Raw genomic sequence first — 16,530 nt, 5'->3', positions numbered from 1 at the left:
ACACCGACGAATTACTTCTCAATCACTATTCCCAAAGTTATTAGCAAATGTCATTTTCTCTAATTAATTAACTAGAATGACAGTAACAATATCTTTCTTTTCTTCACTAAAACATTTTGAATTTATTCACGTTTATTCATTGATATTAAATTAGCAACTTCTAACATTTACTTTTTTTTAGGTCTAATTAATGTTTTGCTTAAGGACAAAAATTCATCCCAAGAGCGCTCCAACTGTCCACTCAGAATGTCTTCGCTCTCATGTAACGCGTTTCGAAAAATTATGCTAGTTACTTCTCACCAAACATCTCTTCCTTCTTTACAACATACAATCTCGCTTGTTGTATGAATTACTTTTGCTCTTCATATTATTTAGTTCCAAAAAAATGTAGCGTGCAATGTAAAACAATGTAACGTGTAACGAAATATAGAAGTGTTACATTCATTAGAAATACAAATCTAATGAACGTACCCATTCAAACTAATATCTAAGATTCCAATACATTTTATAGGGTTTGAACGAAAGAACGTGCAGAGTTCAATCGACGCTCTTCGGACTGATTAAGAGGAGGATGGCTCGATTGGCAAATTATGTAAGTAAAATTTGTGTGTCTCTGTATTATACTATTGTATTTATATTCTTCAGAGTTAAATTGTATAGTGACGTTTGTAAAGGATATGTATAACTCAATGTGGGTGCTTAAATACCGAATGTGTAGGTAATAGTATTGTATTTAGTAGGTGATGCTTCTACTGAAAATATTTGTTTTCTTTACATATCAGGAGGCACGGTTACTGACACAGGTATTTCAATACTTTTGTTTCTCTAATTTCATAAAGCAACACTTTAGAAACAAAATCTTTAAAATAGAAAAATTCTCGTCTACTGTCAATGCTATCAAACAGACATATAGTAAAGATAAACTATTTTACCAAAATAAGATACAAAACTTGGAAATTAATTTAACCAATTCTCCAATAAAATATTAAATGGTTCTAATGAAGAAGATTGCAATATGTGATTACACAAACAAGAATACTTGAACAAATTGGACAAAACCATAGTTGAAAATTACTTTGATACTGTTACTTGTATAACTGAACTATGGTTGGGAAATGGTGAAACTTAAAATTTCCTTCCTAAGTTTTCAGAGCTATTTCGGATTAAGGGATCGGTACAAAACATTTCATTAAACCCAGCAGTTTTGGTTTTATAATTGTCATAATTGATATCTGCACTGTTCAAAATATGTGAATATTCAATGCTCGTTATTTACTTCTGTGAGGAAACCAAATAATTTTATGCACATTTACGTAGGCAAGTATATGTCTACCTTATAAAAGGAATGTTAAATACATTCCATCCATTCGTGAAAACGAAACACTAATATATCATGAAACCTTTCTTCTGGCGCACGTATTGACTTCCGTATTTTCAACTACCGGAGTCCAGAAAGAAAGAATGGTCAAAGGCCAAATTTCGCTTGGCTGCACATATATAAACAATACTTTGCCATCTTTGTACTATATATGAAGTAGGCCATTGGAAATTGTGTATCGAAATATTCTAATAACAAACTTCTCTCTTTTTCTACATCACCAGTACGTTAGCTCTGAATGCAGCAGAGTAGGAAACAACGTATTTTTTAAACTGTATACTTACTGCACACACAGCACTAATGCCATTTAGAACATAATCATGGAGTATAAATACGATACACCCAGGTTAATTTTGGATATGTAATGTAAGTCTTATTATAATTGTACAGAAACAAAACAGTTCTGAGTTAACATGTTGTTAATAGGTAACCAACATTTCAAGTGTATTCGGTGGATATGGTAGGGAGACGTAATGGACGTGGTCTTTCCAATATTATTTCTGCTACGAAAATTTATATGAATATCATTATGACAAAATAGTGAATGTGAATTTGAGTTTCAAATGGAATATTTTGTTTCACAATACGACAGTAATGGTACAGTTTTCCCGTAAATGACAGCAGGTTTCTAAGAATTAAAAAAATAATGGCACTTTAGCAGACAAAACAAAGTGTCTTATATTATACTGGTCCTTGTGTAGTGTGATATTTAAGCCAAGTAAGCATAATTTGTTTTAATGTTTTTCGTAAATTAGCATATCACTAACAAATATTAGACACATATGTACTTTCTAAGTACTATATTGTAATGCACATTAAAGGGTTTCAGAATTGATGAATGAACAAACTTTTGATACTGACATTCCACCGTTGTCAATAAGAGAGAAAATAGCGTGAAGTGCGTACATATAGCCTATGTTTTTGCTGTTGTTTGAGCAAGAAAACACAAGCACAACATTAGCTTTTAAACGACACAAGATCTAAAGCAAACATGAAGACCACGTCGAAGAAATTTTTCAACTAAGTGTTTTCGAAATAATATTAAACTGCCACTAATGCTCATGAAATACCTAAGGTAGTTAGGCAAACAGAAAAAAAAAATAAGTTGAGTGTTGTGGAATAAATTTTCGTGGTTTGGCATGTACTAAAATCTGCCGTAGTTATAACTGTCTTGCAGTAGCCACAGTTGCTGGTGCCTCGGAGAGAGAGTACAGTGGTCGTCTCCAGGTTCCATAATCGTGTGGTCCTAGAATTAATGTCCAGCGTAAATCTTCTTTGCGGGTGTTGGATAGTTGGTGAAACATGATTTCTCTCGTAATGCATGTAAATTAGTCAATTTAATATTAAATATTGAAGTTTATATGTAATATTGTCCCGAAAAGAAAGTAGTGATGAAAGAATTAAATGTAATATGAAGAGTAGAGAATCGCTAGACATCTTTTTACTATAATCAATTTTTAATTAGATGAAATCATGGGATGAGGACGGGATTATTTTAAAATTGACAAAAAAATGTATTACTTTAAAGAAAAAGAATAATGTAATCATGAAGCTGAGGTTTGGCAGGATAAAGGTAACGCACAGTAGAGTAGAAGAGATTACTGATAATCAAATTGACATGTAACGAACGAATGTTCGTCGCAAAAAAAAAAAAAAAAAAAAAAAAACAGCTAAGAAGAATAATTGTCGTTGTCATATTATATTGTCCAAAACTATTTTTAAATTAGGATAAATAAATTGTAAAACTAAGCTAATTAATCAAAATTTTAGGGCAAATGTTTGTGATTCACATCTGCAAAGTGCTTCAACTCAAGTTTCATATTGCATATTTCTACATATTTTGACAAATATTCATATTTCTATGGTTTCTGCATATTGTTTTTACATAAAACTGTTTCAAAATTTTGCGTTTACTTAAATTTAAATATAAAATTAAAAAACAACAAACACTCCAACTGTGCAAGGCTTGCATCTAGATTGAAGTTTGTCATGTCTCTCTTTTGGTTTCTTTACCGAAAGAGAAACTTCTGTCCCTATTTTTATTTGTTAAACCATGTTTCGCAGAATTTACGTCTATATAAAGAAATATAAGAAGAAACACGTAAAGATCCTCCCTCTGGGATACATTAGCAGCGCCCTTTATTCTCAATTCTAGAGGAAGACACATCATGTGCCTCATAGACGACTGGCCAGGATATTCCTAAAATAAAATTATTTGATTGCTATCGGAGGTCGGATAGGAAAACAGATCAAAGAAAATCCTGCAATACAAGTTAAAACTTATGCTAGTGTACTTCCAGGAATTTAGTGCAAGAGTTCGTTCCAAGAAATTGACGACATTGGCAATATCATAGCAAGTAACCTGAGCTTTCAAAGAACTTCGTTTGTTCAACTGATTGACAGGAGGACAGCACTCTAGTATTGCAGTTGAAATACGCACGTGTTCTGTATTGAATATCGAATTTAGAAATGGCTACGGTTGCCTCAATTTTAACCGCGAAATTGCGGTCGTGTGTAACTATCAATGATGCATTTTCTACGGACGGTAAAATTTTGTTGTGCCAAAATTGTGATAAAAACATTGGATGGTCAATGCAATATGTGTTAGAACAACATATACTAAGTTCACTCCATGCAAGAAAGAAAAAAGATTGCGAAGTGCAAAAAAGTAATCTTGACACAAATTCATCAAACTACTTCAGAAAGTGAGTTTTTTAAAGACTTATGCCAAGCAATGATAGCATCAAACATTCCTTGGAACAAAGGTCCATGCTTTTCTGGAGGAGTACTGTGGGCGTCGAATCCCTGACGAATCCACTGTCCGAAAGTGTTATCTCGAAGTTTGTTATAGGGAAGCTATAGATAGCATAAGGCAAAATAGGTAGTTATTATATTTGAATTTCTGTGGACGAAACACAGACGTTTTGGGACGCTATGTAGCAAATTTAGTTAAATGAAGATACTCCATCTAAATCCTATCTTATTCCGAGTAAATTGCTAGAACGCATGAATCATTCCACGATTGCTCGCTTTGTAAACGATGGTCTTAAAGTGTTGTAACCGGGAGAAGTTCAGGAAGAAAAGTCCTTATTCTCTATACAGACAGTGTAGCGTACTCGTTAAAAGCGACTAGAGCACTTAGAGTTTTTTACCCTCGCTTAATACATTTCACCTGTATGGCCCATGCACTTCAGCGTGTTACTGAAGAGGTGAGATATAACATTTGCGAAGAAAATCAACTAGTTTATTCCGCGAAGAAATTCTTTGTTAAGGTGCCACAACGTGTTCAAGTTACAGAGATCAACCGCCAGACGTGCCACTTCTTCCGGATCCTGTGAGAAGGCGATGGTGCACTTGGATACAGGCGCATTTCTATAATGAACATTTTCAAAAATTAAGCCTGTTGTTCATTCATTTCCATCGTAGTATGCTATGTCAGTTGACATTGTTTAATGACTCAAAAGTAGCGTGTGATATCACATACAAAGGTAGCAACCTTGATAGGCTATCTACAAGGAATAAAAAGCTAGAGACTGTTGGGCGGAATCTTCCGGAATCCATGGAAATCATAGAGGATGCAAAGAGACTGGTGCAAGGTGTGTGTGGAGATGTAGGAGAAAAAGTTCGAAAGAAACTAAATGCGGTGGTGGAAAGAAACCATTGTTACGACAGCCTATTTTCAGTGTGTGAGATTCTCAGTGGTGAAACAAGAACCCCCTGAAGACATTTTGCCCAACTACGTTCCTGTTGAAATACGCTCCTGTTATCTCATGTGATGTGGAGAGATCATTCTCTGCATACAGGAATATTTTCTCCGATCGCCAACAAAATTTTACTCCTGGTCATTTAGAAATGTGCCTTGTAACCCATTGTGCAACAACACACAGTTGAACTGCAGGCATGTCTTTTGTAAGTACTTTATTTAAAATTACAAATGTTCATTAATGAAAATATTTTTCAATCATAGTTCAGCTGGTATTGTTTAAAATATATAAGACTACTTTTCCCTGTATGAAATAAATATATATAAAACAATACATTCCGTCTTAAGTTGCTTTTAATATTTAAATTTGTATATTGCGTATAATTTATTTCAAGATTGGTCCATGGTGACGTATGCGCATTTAGTGTTCTAGTTTTGAAACGTGACCACACCACACCATATGACATTTCTGATATAAAAATGTCGTATGCATTGCTTTTCTCGGGGCTTTCCTGTTTCTCTCTAGCCGATTCACACCTTCCTTCATTCGAGTCTGATTTTATTATCCTGCAATCAGTCACGTCAGTGACGTATGTCTGTCTCAGATCTTCAAGCATTTCACTTAATTGAGGGACTTGCATTAAGCAGGATAAAGTGTAGTAGATTTTCCTTTTTATTTCCATTATTCGTTTAAATATCGCATACTTATACGCATGTTAATATTACATATACTTATATAATATTACATATTTCTTACATTTCTAAGCGATTCTTTCCATATTTATGTTCATATTTAGGGTGTGATATTTCATAAAAATCCGGACTCTACTAATTGATATTGGAAAGGGACAACATCATAAAATTGAGAGATTTTTCTCTCAAGCTATAATTGAATAAAATAACTTTAACGATGACTGCTTTTATTCTGAGATGTGAGATATTAGATTTTATTAAATTACACAAGTTGGGGGAAAATTACGTTTACACCACAATATATCAATAGCATTTGTATAGACTGTGAAAAAACGTAGCGGAATAAGAATAGCAAAACTCACCATAAAATGCCGAAACGACGCGCTATGTATAAATGAAACTGAGAAATTTGTATTTTAACAGTATGCATTTCTCAGGAAAGCAACATAATACAATGTTAGATACTTTTACGCTGCAGTTATAATGTTGAAGGAACAAATAACGTACATATGTTTGATTAGATTTCTGTAACGATAAAAAGGATGTGTTATTAATCGGTATTGTGATATTAGTATAAATAAAGTTTACAAATAGTGAATAATAAGTCTGCAACGGGGTTACATAAAATTACGAAAACTGTGTTAATAAATTCCATCTTTGGTGTATAGTAAATATTCAGCTATAGTAAAATAAGGAATAAATGTGACATATACAGGAATATATGTCACTGTATAGCTTTTAAATAGGATTTTTTGACACATGTGTCTTCTAAAGAAGTCGGTACTGTAATAAATTTGTGTCTGCTGAAAATAAATACTATACCTTTATATAGCATTATATAGGTATAGGTATGCAATGTATAGTAGGTTAGGACATATTGAGGTATGTAATACCCAGGTAGATCAACTTGCTACGTTTCAATCTCTTTCTCGTTGTTTTCCAAGAACACACTAAAGATCATTTTTGGATGTAAAGGCAATCCATCTCCTCGTCCAGTGATTCGATGAGTCTGCCACTGAGATATTAACTGTTTTTGAATGAAGCATAAAACCCATTCTACTCCTCGGAGCTCTCTTAAATGTCTTGTTGTCCATATTCGATATTCCTAATCTTCGTAGATATCTTCACCATGTTTTGAGAAACAAATAGGTCATCTTCTTCTTCTACTTCCACAGCACCATATGTGCCAAATTTTGTGTCATTATAAGTATATACTTTCTTGTTTCTTCGAAGCTTGTCCAATGTTTCGATTGCCATGCATGGTAGATGTGAGTATGACGAATTGTTTTTTAGTTTGAAAGACAAACATCTTACCTCTGATTTTACAGAAAATAAAAACATGGAAGTTCCACTACCTCTGATTTTGTAATTCAGGTCAATAAACTAACTGAAAAGTTGTGGCTTGTTAGTTTCTATTGTTTCACACGTGTTGAATTGTTTGGTTATAAAATCTATTCTCCAAGATGTACACTCGTAAACCAGTTATATAGTGTTAGATTTCTGTTGAATTCTTCAACGGAACGGATCTCAATTGCTTAGCATAGTAAGTGTGAACGTGTACTCGTGGAGGTGTAGAGCCTTTGCCAATCTGAACTTTTGTATCGATTGTATAATGAGATCAACTGTCCGATGACATGGTAATTTTAATGCCATACTCATTAGGTGTATTACGAATGTAAACCTTAAAAGGGCATTTACCTATAAACCTGATTAGATGTTCATCGATTGTGCAGTATTATAGTAGTTCTCTTTACAATTTATAACCGGTTCACCCCTGATTCCCCTTTCAGATGCCAACTTACGTTCTCTTTCTTTCACTCCTTTGGTTTCAAGTCGCCTTTAACATTGTTGTACTGTACCTAAATGTACAAAGGGATCAAGAAACATCAACTGAGTTGGTAAATGATTTTGCTTCATTGCTGCTAAAATATTAGAAGAGCTAAGCGTTTTTTAGTGGTAATTTCATTTAAACTTTAGCTTGATTTTACAGATTATGATGTGCCGAACGTTTCCTCATTGGTACGAACGATCATATCATTCAAGACTTCATCTGTGATAAAGGAACTTAAGCATTCCAGAGGAACTGATTCTATGCATTTAGTTGTTCCTGGTCTCATGCGAACAACGTTTTAACTTCTATATATGGCAATATCTTGTGGTTTCTCAATGTTCCATTGGTAAACTCTCCTTACGTAATTTAAACACAAGTCAATTTTCTCAATGATGCGATCAGTTAGCAACTCTTTGTATGACGATGCTCAATTACACTTAGGTGCCCCTTCAGGCGGTTTAGATTTAGAATCTACAATCCTATTTTGCGTTCGTGTTGACGTATACTTCTAATTTACTGGTCTCTTCATTTTCTCCAATTTATCGCATAGCTGAACACTAGGATGTTCTTCCAAGTCAAAAGATTTTTTCTCATTTTGCAGTCCGTTCGGATGATCAACACTGTCATTAAATCCATTCTTACTGTATATTTTATTAAAGTCTTTTTTTCCCTCTTGTCAACATCAAATTATTCTAGAACATTTTAATGAAAGTTTCCTCCTTGCTTGTGGGACGTTCTGAATCCAAACGTAGCGGTTAGTGTACACAGTTTTCTAAAATTATTTAATTAATGTAAGGGATTAGATTTGTGAATTTTGAAAAATATTTTTTTTGTTTATTTCATCATACTTGTTTCCAAATCAAAATAACCTAACAACAGACATTACAAGGTTACCTCCTCTCTTTAGCAAACGCTTCAATATATTTTGATAGTGCCAATACGGGTATAATAGGTCTCCAAAATGTCATACATAAAACAACAAAAAGAAATTGAGAAAAAATATATTAAGTAAAAATTAGTCGTGAAAAACAAAACAGTACAAAATATAACTAAGTACAAGATATCATACTAATAGTGCAGGTATACAAGTATTTATAATTAGGCAATAAATTGAATAATGCACAACATTATAATCATGTATGATAATGATATATGCAGGTAAGTTTTAACCACAGGGTGAACATTATTTGGGACACATGATGGTTAGACCTTGTTCTCGGGGTGATTCAAAGCTGATGTGAGGACTAATCATGTGCAATGTTAGCTATGAGTGAAGTACATTGCTAAAATTGACAAATATTATGTCGGCGATCTCCAGCGATATAAGTGACACATTTGGCTATCTCTGCGGCGCAGATTTGGTGTGTAAACAAAATGTGATGAAATGAAAATGAAATGAAATCTTTAAGTTTTACGTCCCACGGTTATGCCGATTAGGCTAAAGGAGACGGTGATGATGATTAATGAATGAAATGGTGGAATGAAGAAAGTGGGAGGAAACGGGAGAACCCCGAGAAAACCCACGCACACGGTGTTTGTCCACCACAAAGTTCACTTGGCGGGGGCTGGGATCGAACCCGAGACCCCAAGCACCAGAGGCAAAAATGTGATGAGTAGGTCGATGGAAAGCGCTGGTACGGAGGCGAACCATCTGTAAGAGCATCAACTCTTAAGGTATTAAGATATTTGGATGAGGTATTGTAAAGCTGCATTTAATATATCTTCTCCTTTAGCCTAACCGGCATTTACGTGGGACGTATGCTTGGAAAGGTAATGTGTCCGTAGGTAATGTAATTTGGATATGTAAAGCAAACCCTTATGATACTCAAATTTCATGTCGTTCCATAAGTAGTAAAGTTCCGTAGTCTTTAAAAGAAGTGTGGCACCAAGCAATGTGACCAAAAGTGAAAAGAAGTCGGAGAAAAATGTTGTATGTCTTTAGTATGACATCCGTACTTGGTCTCCAAGTATTGGTCGTATGGCAGCATACAAGAGTTAAACTAGTTGATGCTTCTTGCATCAATTTCAGAAAGCGAGGGTTTCAATTGAGTTTGGAATGAAATATATCACTCCAAGAATAAGAGTATGTTTTTCAAAGGAAACGTTCCTCAATTAATACGTGAAGATTAACAGGATTTCACATTGTTCGTTTTTGACAAAACACGAAACAAATATCTTTGTCGTTAACGATTTCTAAGCGTACTCATTTTTCAATAATATTACCCGGTTGAATAAGATCATCGCACATATAGTTATCCGAGAACACAGCAAATAGCGACCGAAAGCATTGGCGACTTTCTAAGGGGCCTCGGTTTTTTAGGCATAGAATCAGACGTTTTACTTCCTTCCTAAACATTTGATATGGTTATTTATTCCTCAATTATGTACATAAATTATGATCCTTTTATTTATTAATTTACTCATTGCTAATGTGCAGTATTTGTTCAACATTAGCACATGAAATGTGATTAATGTTGTGTAGAAATGTAATCTTAGATGTGCTTTAGTGTCAAAATCTATAAGAAGCAAGTTATAAACCGGGTGTGTACTCATACATAGAATTGAGAACGATGATTCTGGAGGGATCTACTGTCCCTGGTGTTGTTGGCATGAATTTCCTGAACGTCAGAATTTTTAGATCCACGGCAAAATCGCTTCAATGGGTGCTGTTGTGCACGTGAATAGCTTGTGTTTGTAGGAAATGAAGGTGGTACTCTTGTCTGTCTAAACCGACTGTCCGTTTGTGTTGCCAGGGCCCGTCATCGCATTGAAGTATCTTCGGACCGAATAAGATTCAAAAATCGACTTGCCCTACGAAAGTGAAAATTTCCGCCAAACCCTCTAAACTATTTACCCATTCTTTGCTAGCAAATGCGTATTTCAACACTTGGTTATTACTAGCACATTACCATACACAATAAAAAGTTGGCTACTTGATTAAATATTTGGCACAATGTAATTTCTCCACTTTATATTTCACTTATGTATTTGCATTTTCCGTGGGGTTTGGTAGTGAAAACAAATATAAAGGATTCTAATCATTTATAGTAGTCTGAAAAGTTTCTTTATAAAGTAATTTATTCAAGTAGAAAATCAAGTTTCATAAACATGTATTGGTTTCATAAATTCATTCGTATATATTCACGTAGACCTGGCGTATAAGTTTGAAATTATGTATATAAAACATCTTGGCTACAGTTACTAACATGCGTAACAAACTCGTACTAGCTACGATCAGTTACACTAATATGCGTAAAATTGATGTGTATAATTTAACTCTGAATACCAAACTACGCAAAATGAGAGAATGCTAAATTACGTAAAATAAAAGTTGTGACATATGGAATATGCAAAATCACAAGATTAATATATAATCCCGTAATTTACTTTCATGGTTATACTATCTACAGAGACCAGTAGAGGCATACGAAGAAGGAACCCAGGCGGAAAGAAATGGAAGTGGAAAGCTGAGATTTTGTCAGAAACATATACTTAAAATTTGCTTTTGTTAGGGATTAACAGTTAGAATTATCAGACTGGGAGAAAATATTAGAATTTATAGGTAACATGGTGCACGATGTTTGTTCACCATAAACCCACTTCCAAGGTCAAGGGATTCCAGGCACCAGATGTGAGAATATTCCACCGAGTCACCGCGGACGTTACTAATTTACGGTAAACATTAGATAATAAAGATATATTCATTTACTTTATTATCATGTTTGATAGTATTATGTAATTCCACAGGTGGTGTCAAATCTTCCACTCCCATCGGGACTGTTTGTGGACGTTCCTAATCATGTAGCTGATGTTCTTAGTGTTGCTATTAATGGTAAGTAAAACGTATATCTCTATATACATACCTACACACACACACATACACACACACACACACACAGACATATATATATATATATATATATATATATATATATATATATATATACGGTCTCTTTCAAAACAACACCGACAACGCTGAGAGATAATTCCAGACATCAAGATAACACAAAAGCAATAGACAATATACGAGCAGGAACCCAAAAAAAAAAAACGGATTGAAAGACCGCTGCGTAGTAGAAAGTTCCTGCTAGTTGAGTATAGTAGAGACCTTCCAAGATCAGTTGGCCAAGCGGCATCTGCGTAGAAGGTTAACGTTTGATCGTATTATTGTTTTTCTCAACTATTGTCGTTTGCCGCCTGCGAAATTGTTATGGCAGATTCAAAGGAACAACTACTTGGAAAATCGGAAACGAAAACTTAGCAACTGCTTCAACAGGCTTTTAAGAAGGATACTATGGACCACACACAATGTTTTTGTGGTTTGGGCACTTTAAGTGTGATGAGATGGGTGCTGATGATCATGCTCGTTCTGGGTGCTCTTCATCACTTCGAAACGACGAAAATATCTAAGAAATCTGCCCCAAAATCAGCGAAGATCGTCGTTTCAAACTAAACAGGTAGGAGTGAGTTGGAGCTCGTGGCAGCGTGAGATTTTGCAAATGAGACATGTTGCCGCTGAGTTGGTTTCTCCCCTGCTCACACAGTACAAAATCTTTTTTTTTTTTAAATTTGAGTCAGGAATAGGAAAATCAGATTGAAAGTGAACCAAAGTTTCTTACCAACATGATGACATTTTCCTAGAATTAAACAAAATCTACAAGGAAATTGTTTTAGTGGTGTAGAGGCTGTAAAAAGAACTTCGCAGAGCGTATTGGGCGATATAAAAAAATCCAGAGTTCCACAGGGGTTTCAAACAATGAGAAAGAAGATGGGATTGAAATTTGTATTTTTGGGTTTTTCTTTGGAAGAACATCTTAGATAAGTATCACAACGATTCTAGTAGATGACTATAAATAAATGTGAAGACCAACATTTGATTAAAATATTTCTTTAAGTTCAAATCCTTATAAATCATTACTTGCATTAATTACATTTTATTGATATGATGTTCGAGGAAGAAAAATATAATTCACGAACGTAATAATTTGCTGAAAGGAGAGTTTTTATTTTCAGGTACAAATGTTGTAAATTACATAATTATAAAAGGCATAAAGTAAATTGTCAATTTTTACAGTGCTATTTTATGTTACTGTATCTTTTCATTTTCTACAAAGTAGTCAATCTAATTACTGAAGCTCTTTTTATAATCTAATTTGGTCGATGTTTTACACTTGCGGTATTTATGGAGCTAAACGTCAAATGAAATAAGACAAAAGAAATGCTACTATTCTGTTTATATTTTATTACATGAATAATTCAAAACATTTTTGTCAACGTAACACAACTTTTATGTTCCACGATAGTATTCAATAGAATTAACATGGTCTAAAATACTGTTGTACATTTTTCTAATGGAGAATAGTGCTCTAATTACGTTCTTTATATTATTCAATCTCCTACATCATTTTCTTTAGTGTTACATGTACGCTGATTACAATATAAAACTGAAAGAATAAACAAGTTTATAACTACTTCTCAAGTAATACAGTACTCTATGTAATAGTAAGCCAACTATATTATGTAGCCACATATTAATTTCTAGTTTAATGAGAGTACTACCGGTTAGAATAACTAAAACCTCTGTATATATTCAAAGGCTACTTCGTCATTTAGAATATTTAATCTGTCTCTTACATATAACATATACACTTTTTTATCAAAATAATAGAGGAAACGAATTGCCCAAGTGGAATAACGCATTTTACTACATTCAGTTCATCAATGAAGTCCGTAAAGATTATAGAGTCGAAGATTTAAGCTGGATACATTTCTCCGAAACAGATCAAAAATATTTTATTATCATCATTTTCGGAATGAGAAAAAGATTAAATGGAGGTATACAACTTCTTCTGGAAACCCTTATGCTACGCCATAGAAGTTCAATCTCTATGAATTTGTGCATTATCATGCCACATGCACCACGTGGTTGCCAGGAAACACATGTATTAGAGAATGCTCAAGCTACTTACTACACTAAAGCATAATCATAGTACTGGTGGAAAGGGTATTGTTTGCATATAACCCACTAATAACATAAGGTTCGTGGTCCATATAAACACAAGGTCCGGCGACATGTTGCTTGAAACACGCCATATCATACGATTTGATGCCATCTTCCAAAAAATAACACTGGTGGGGATTTGGAATAAAGTTAACGACATATTCTCCGATCATATCATATATTTCCGGGACATACAGTTGTAAATATGTTTTTCTAATTGTGAAATAGTGAAAAAAATACGAAGGATTTGCATAATGCCGTTATTTATTATTGAGAGTATTTTGGATAATCGAATTTAATTACTCGTAGTATTACTGTAGAATTCCAGTTGAATATTTCAGATCAGAAAACGAAGCTGCATTTATTGCGAATATTTTTTACTATATGCATTTTATAGAAAATAAGTAAATAGTGGATTATACCGTGGACTTACCTTTTCCAAACGCAAACGCAAAAGATGAGTCGCAGAATGTGATATAGTTTTCAATGATTTGTATAAATAAGTCCTCATTCATTTACAGGGAAACGGAAGGTTTTTGTTTAAATAATAATATGTCAATGTATTATCAAGTTCGTATGTACTGTTTTCTTATTTTATGAAGTTACTTCTTTCGGTACAGCATGTTGTATATAACTAAATATTCATGTAATTATAGGAACACGTAAGTGTCTAATTACTTCTGAAGAAATTTAGCAATATATTATTGCTATAATAAAATTTAGACAAACCAATACATTAGTGTATGGCACGCCTTTCTTGTCATGATGGTAAAACAAAATAAGACAATATTGATTTTGAATAAGTTTCAAATACTTGTGACAAATATGTGTGGTCAATACTATATACATTCTAAAGGAGACTGGAATATAACTTTGAACATGAGATTACTTTTTTTAAATATTAAATATGAAATATATTTTAAAAATTCATATTAAACGTTTTTATATGCTTCCTTACAGGACCCTGAACTTATTTTACTACACCAGAGGAAACGAGTTATAATTGAAATAATAATGTTTCGTCAAACGATATAATATTACGTCACATTTATGAATGTTGATATGTCAGTCACATGTAGTCTATAGTACTGTTAAATAAAGTTGTATATTTGATTCTTTCCTTTTCATTATTATCCTTTAGGAACGAATCCTAATTCTTTGTATACAAATATAAACATTTAGTTATCTAATATCTAAGAGTTATTTTATCTGTTATATTTATTAGTTAAAATCATGAAATAACCTGGTTAATCATCAACATACTAGGCGTGCTTAGGTTAACGAATGGTTATTATAAAAAATTTTATCCATCTCCACTTATTGCTTTTCAAAACAAATTCTGAACTGGATAATTTTTGGTGAATATTCTCAAATATTTTCTCGTTTACGATGACATTGTAAAGGTTAGTTTCATATATTATGGATATTAATGCATAATGTTCAGAAGTACGTAATAGACGAGAAGATAGTATAATCTTCTTTACCCCAAGCTTACCATAAGCTTTATTATGATCTTACGAATACCTATTACCTACAGACTTGAGGAAGGCTTTTCTTGAAGTTGGTGAGTGGCGGGGGTCGGAGTAATGACTTAATCAACATGAGTGTCAGAATTAATAGCACGATTCTAACTGAGGATAACTTTCTACTAAATAAAGGTAGAAACTTCGGATGCATATCAAATTGAATGTAATAAACGTGTCTAAAATTTGATTACATTTTCCTCATTTGATGCTATTTACATTACTGCTATCGGTAAATATGGCGAATGATTCGCTGAAATTTAGTTTCATTGGCGTTATTGTAAAAATATCTTGGGAAATAATTATGACGGCATTATAGATATGAAAAGCCAATATGAAAGGAACGTAATAGAGCAGAATTTGATCCTTCCAACGATATCCATTTTATTACTATATCTTGAAAATTTAATTAGTAATTCGACATTATTTATCATATGATGTTGTATTCTTGGCCTATAATATTATGCAGTTTAAAACGCGCAGATAACTTGTATTTATCCAGAGTTTACCATAAACTTTGTTAAATCCTTATGATTTCAGAGGGTTTCTCTCAAGGTGGTGAAAGGTCGGGATCTGAGTAATGAGGCCATCACTGTGGCTACCGCGAGGACGTTTGTTACTTTACTTGAACAAATATAATTTTACAACGAAGTGTGGTACATAATTGTTCTTCTTAATGTCCGTCGTAAAGTAGCTCCAATAGTCTTCCTGATATTTAGCCTGAAATTTACACTTTCTGACTTTTTAGGTAATATATTGAATATATTACACTCAATACCTTCTAAATTTTAGGGAAATATAATTAACGAAACAACAAAAAGTTCCCTAATATTGTTAAGAATGAAATATGGCTTTTGGATGAACAAAGCGATAGTAATTGTAGTTATTGTCTTTTCCTCGCTGCCAAGACCTTCTTCATCAAAACTTTGTTGTAGAGATGACTTAACATGTAGGTTAGGAATAATCTTAAGCACGTAACAAAGCTTATGGGAAACTTAGAGCAAATGTGTTCTCTCTCTTGGTCTCTGAGTGTAGATTGACCTCACTAATATACAAATGTGGATTTATAAGATAATATAATCATAAACAAAGATTAAGTGACAAAGAAATAAAATATTTTTATGCGAAGTTTGTTCATTGTGTAAATGATATTTCGCACCTAGGAATCTGCATACATTTTTGTAAGTACTGTAACGTAATAGTCTTCTACTGATCAAGGAAACCTAAAACTAATCCTACATATTGAATTAGGTATCAGAAACAAAGTAAAATTCAATCTTGCGTTCCACTTAAGGATTTTGAATGTCGATCTTACTACTCATAATCGAAATTTCTGCCGTTATCACATCTAGCTGAAGCAACTTAATCCTCACTTTCATTAATATCTTGAATTCCGGCGAA

General features: G+C 33.4%; 1 long non-coding RNA gene across 1 annotated transcript; it reads left to right on the top strand.

The window, feature by feature from the left end:
• The first annotated feature begins 511 nt into the window (after positions 1-511).
• On the top strand, positions 512-14,685 carry LOC145662001 (uncharacterized). Its single transcript, XR_014126943.1, has 3 exons — positions 512-592; positions 11,353-11,437; positions 14,567-14,685. It is a non-coding gene; the product is annotated as an uncharacterized LOC145662001 (long non-coding RNA).
• Positions 14,686-16,530: the final 1,845 nt, after the last annotated feature.

The sequence above is a fragment of the Thermobia domestica genome, chromosome 10, assembly GCF_964235325.1.
Source record: "Thermobia domestica chromosome 10, izTheDome1.hap1.1, whole genome shotgun sequence".
In the NCBI taxonomy this organism is placed as follows: Eukaryota; Metazoa; Arthropoda; class Insecta; order Zygentoma; family Lepismatidae; genus Thermobia; species Thermobia domestica.
Note: the sequence above shows the minus strand (reverse complement) of the source record. Positions and strands in the feature narration are given on the sequence as shown.